General features: G+C 40.6%; 1 protein-coding gene across 1 annotated transcript in view; it reads right to left on the bottom strand.

Annotated features, from left to right (window-relative positions):
* LOC141065397 (uncharacterized) overlaps positions 1-4,916 on the bottom strand; it is an 83,103-nt gene that overhangs the window by 36,581 nt on the left and 41,606 nt on the right. The gene's annotated exons all lie outside the window — the stretch shown is intronic.

The following is a 4,916-nucleotide window of genomic DNA, read 5'->3' as shown; positions in this document are numbered from 1 at the left end:
GCCATGTGAGGGCTTATTTTTTGCGGGACGAGTTGTACTTTTAAATGACATAATTGGTTTTACCATATTGTGTACTCGAAAACGGGAAAAAAATTCCAAGTGCGGTGAAATTGCAAAAAAAGTGCAATCCCACACTTGTTTTTTGCTTGGCTTTTTTGTTAGGTTCACTAGATGCTAAATCTCACCTGCCATTATGATTCTCCAGGTCATTACGAGTTCATAGACACCAAACATGTCTATGTCCTCTTATCTAAGTGGTGAAAAAAAAATCCAAAGTTTGCTAAAAAAAAAAAAAATTTGGGTAATATTCCGAGACCCGTAGCGTCTCCATTTTTCATGATCTGGGGTCAGGTGAGGGCTTATTTTTCCCGTGCCGGACTGACGTTTTTAATTATACCACTTTTGTGCAGATACGTTCTTTTGATAGCCCGCTATTGCATTTTAATGCAATGTCTTGGTGACCAAAAAAACGTAATACTGGCGTTTTTAATTTTTTTCTCGCTACGCGGTTTAGCGATCGGGTTAATGTTTTTTTTTAATTGATAGATCGGGCGATTCTGAACGCGGCGATACCTAATATGTGTATGTGGGATTTTTTTTTTACTGTTTTATTTTGATTGGGGCGAAAGGGGGGTGATTTGAACTTTTAGGTTTTTTTAATTTTTTTTTTATTTTTAAACATTTTTTTTTTTTTTTTTTTACTTTTGGCATGCTTCAATAGCCTCCATAGGAGGCTAGAAGCTTGCGCAACCCGATCGGCTCTGCTACATATGGGCGATGAGCAGATTGCCCATATGTGGCAGATTTACTGCTGTGCTTTCAGCGCCGACCACCGGGTGGCGCTGAAAGCCATATGCCTGGAACAACCATAGAGGTCTCATAGAGACCTCTGGTTGTCCAGGCAACATGACGCCGACCCCCGATCACGTGACGGGGGTCGGCGGTGACGTCATTTCCGGCCCGGCGGCCGGAAATGCTATTTAAATGCACGCTGTCAGCTTTGACAGCGGCATTTAACTAGTTAATAGGCGCGGGCGGACGGCGATTCCGCTCGCGCCTATTGCGGGCACAAGTCAGCTGTTCATAACAGCTGACATGTCCCGGCTTTGATGCGGGCTCACCGCCGGAGCCCTCATCAAAGCAGGGGAGATGTCTGATGACGGACTGTGTCCGTCATTGGACATTAAGGGGTTAACCAGGATAGATGAACACAGAACTTAAACACATGCTAAAAAGGAAGAAAGAAATGTTTATTAAATGGAAAGAGGGAGGCATATCTAAAGAAGAATATAATGCTGTCTCCAAAACCTGCAGGGCACGAATCAGGTTATTAAAGCTGACAATGAATTAAGGCTCGCAAGAGACATCAAAAGCAATAAAAAACGGATATTGGGGATATGTCAAAAGTAAAAGAAAAGTCAAAGATGCTCTAGGATTATTACAGGATGAAAATGATGAAATGGTAAGACAGGATGTTGAGAAGGCTGAACTTTTAAATTCCTATTTTACATCTGTTGTCTCTCAGAAAGGAAATGTAACATCAACTGATCTTCACTGTCCTATTAAAGGAATAGAAGAATCCAGGATATCTATAAACAGAAAAATAGTGAGGAAACTTAGCTAACATAAATGAATTCAAGTCTCCAGGTCCAGATGAATTACACCCCAGAGTACTGAAGGAGATAGAAGAAATTTTTGAACCACTCTTCATACTCTTTGAAAATTCTTGGGGAACAGGAGCAGTCCCAGAAGACTGGAGAAGAGCAAATGTTGTTCCTATCTTCAAAAAGGGGTAGATGGACCCAGGGAACTATAGGCTGGTGAGTCTGACTTCTATACTGGAAAGATCTTTGCGCAAATTATTAAACAACATGTATGTAAGGACCTGGATAAGAATGAAGTGATTAAACAGAGTCAGCATGGGTTTGTAACTAATAAGTCATGTCAGACTAACTTAATTTCCTTCTATGACGGAATCACTGATTGGGTCGTTCAGGGAAATGCTGTAGATATAGTATATCTTGACTTCAGCAAAGCATTTGACAAAGTGTCTCACACAATCCTTATTGAAAAAATGACTAGGTATGGAATGGACAAGGCAACTGTTAGGTGGATTCATAACTGGCTTAGTGATCGGACCCAAAGAGTGGTTGTAAATGGCTGCACATCCAGTTGGAAGAATGTCTCAAGTGGGGTACCACAGGGCTCTATCCTGGGCCCTGTATTGTTCAACATCTTTATCAACGATTTAGATGAAGGAATTGAGGGTAAACTGATTAAATTTGCTGATGACACAAAGCTAGGAGGGATAGCTAATAATAGAGGAGGATTCAAAAAGATATAAACTGGAGCAGTGGGCAGCAACTAACGGAATGGTTTTTAACGGGGAAAAATACAAAGTACTACATCTGGGCAATATAAATGATAAAAGCATATACAGAATGGGAGGAATAGGGCTAAGCAACAGCACATGGGAAAAAGACTTGGATATACTGATAGATCATAAACTGAACATGAGTCAACAAATGCAATTCTGGGATGTATTAACAGAAGTATACAGTCTAGATCAGGGTTCCCCAACTTCAGTCCCCAAGGCCCACCAACAGATCGTTTTCATTATTTCCTTTGTATTGCACAAGTGAAGCAATTATCACCTGAGCAAATACTAAGGAAATCCTGAAAACATGATCTGTTGGTGGCCCTTGAGGACTAGAGTTGGGGAACCCTGGTCTAGATCACGTGAAGTAATTACTGCCCTCTACTCCTCTTTGGTCAGACCTCATATGGAATACTGTGTCCAGTTTTGGGCACATTTTAAAATTTCAACAAATTGGAGCAAGTTCATAGAAGAGCGACCAGAATGGTGACCGGTCTACAAACCATGTCCTATGAAGAACGGTTACAGGATTTGGGAATGTTTAGCTTGCAGAAGAGAAGACTGAGAGGAGACTTAATAGCTGTCTACAAATATCTCAAGGGCTGTCACAGTGTAGAAGGATCAACTTTATTCTCATTTGCACAAGGAAAGACTAGAAGCAATGGGAGGAAACTGAATGGGAGGAGACACAGATTATGGTAGATATTAGAAAAAACTTTTTGACAGAGTGATCAATGAGTGGAATAGGCTGCCACGAGAGGTGGCGCGTTCCCCTTGCATGGAAGTCTCCAAATAGAAGCTGGACAGATATCTGTCTGGAATTATTTAGTGAATCCTACTTTGAGCAGGGGGTTGGATCAGATGACCCAGGAGCTCCCTTCCAACTCCACCATTCTATGATTCCTCAACAGTTTTTGCACCAGTCTCCTCTATCTGTGCGATTAACTCTCAATTCCAAAGAATGTGAGACTTTGGATGTTTCCATTATCTGTCTCCAAGAAATGTCTGGTTACCCCTTAATGTGTCCTGTTGTTACAGGTAACGTTTGTAGATGTTCCAATACTTTTTTCGGCTAGTACATCCCACATATTTAAGGTTGCATAAATTGCAAAAAAGCAATTAAGCAATTCATATTCCAGATGTCACTGATTTTCTGTGGAATTTGACAATCTACATTTAGTAAATCAACAAGTGTCCAAAAAATATGATGCAAATGGCACTTCACATAATGTCATATCAAGATACCCATATTCCGCTATATGGGACAAAGAAGAGATCCCAAATCTTACAAAAACAATTTTTATTTCATAATCTAATTAAAACACATTAAAAAAGCTAAATGCTGTGTAGGGGACGCTGGAGCACACAATACAACATAGTACAAAAAAAGGGGGGAACCACATGGAAAATGGACAAGAATATCAAAAGTATAGCATACTGACAAGGCATATTTAATAGTATTTGCAAAAGATATTCATATGCAGGTATAAATATTAAATATACTAGTGCTCAATGAGCTAATATGTAATCGTATACAAAGACATAATACAGTCTAAAGATTATGTATCAGTACCTTGAAATGTCTAACTATGCAATAAACAATTCCATGAACATAATGTAACAAGTGGTGCAACAATAATTAGGTAAAAAGCCTGTGAAGAGATCCGAGGCTATAGAATGAAGATTAAGTCTAAGGTAACACCGTAAAAAATCAAAATAGGGAGGAAATTCCAATTCCCATCTGTTAGCTAAGCCCAAAATGAATCCAAACAGACTAGTAAGGATATTTACCAGCGATGAAGTGAGTGCTCCTGGCGTCCCCTCACCCAGTCACGCGTTTCACCCCCCCCGGAAGAAGCTGGCGGCAAAACGCGCATCGGGGTGAGTGGACGCCAGGAGCACTCACTTCAATCAGCAGCTGTGACGAGCGTTGACGCCATTACCTGGCGCCTGTGAATAACGGTCAATTGCCACCAGAGACAGAATCGGGGAACGTGGACTACATCAGACCTGCGTGGCAACACTTTAGTGGTGAACGAGAGACTATCTATATTTCAGTCTTTTAGGTTCCTCTTCTGGACCTCTTTGGATTCATTGGATTACTTTTGACTTGCATGAGTTTTTTTTTTTTTCAATAAACTGATGAACGAAGGATAGTGTGCAGGAGTTTTAATTCACATAAAGTGTTATTTTTTTTTTCGTGTGTGTCTTTACTTTTCATTAGCATTTATTATCTGATAGATGCTTCTCCATTACTAACTCTAGTGGTTGATGAAAGCTGTGATTTTTGACAAATCAAAGCTGTCATCAAACCCAAATACCATTACCCTGATTGCCACCGCACCAGGGCAATCGGAAAGCGCAGCGCGACATATCAGAATTCTGGGGGTGGCTGTGGGTTGCAATTTTTAGGCTGGGAAGAGCCAAATAACCATGGACCTTCCCAGCCTGATAATACAAGTCCGCAGCTTTCTGCTTTACCTCGGCTGGTTATTAAAAATAGAGGAGGGGGGAACCCACATAACTTTTTTAATTTTGC

This window comes from Dendrobates tinctorius, unplaced genomic scaffold (genome assembly GCF_039654945.1).
Source record: "Dendrobates tinctorius isolate UK_male_01 unplaced genomic scaffold, ASM3965494v1 ptg000251l, whole genome shotgun sequence".
Lineage (NCBI taxonomy): Eukaryota > Metazoa > Chordata > Amphibia > Anura > Dendrobatidae > Dendrobates > Dendrobates tinctorius.
Note: the sequence above shows the minus strand (reverse complement) of the source record. Positions and strands in the feature narration are given on the sequence as shown.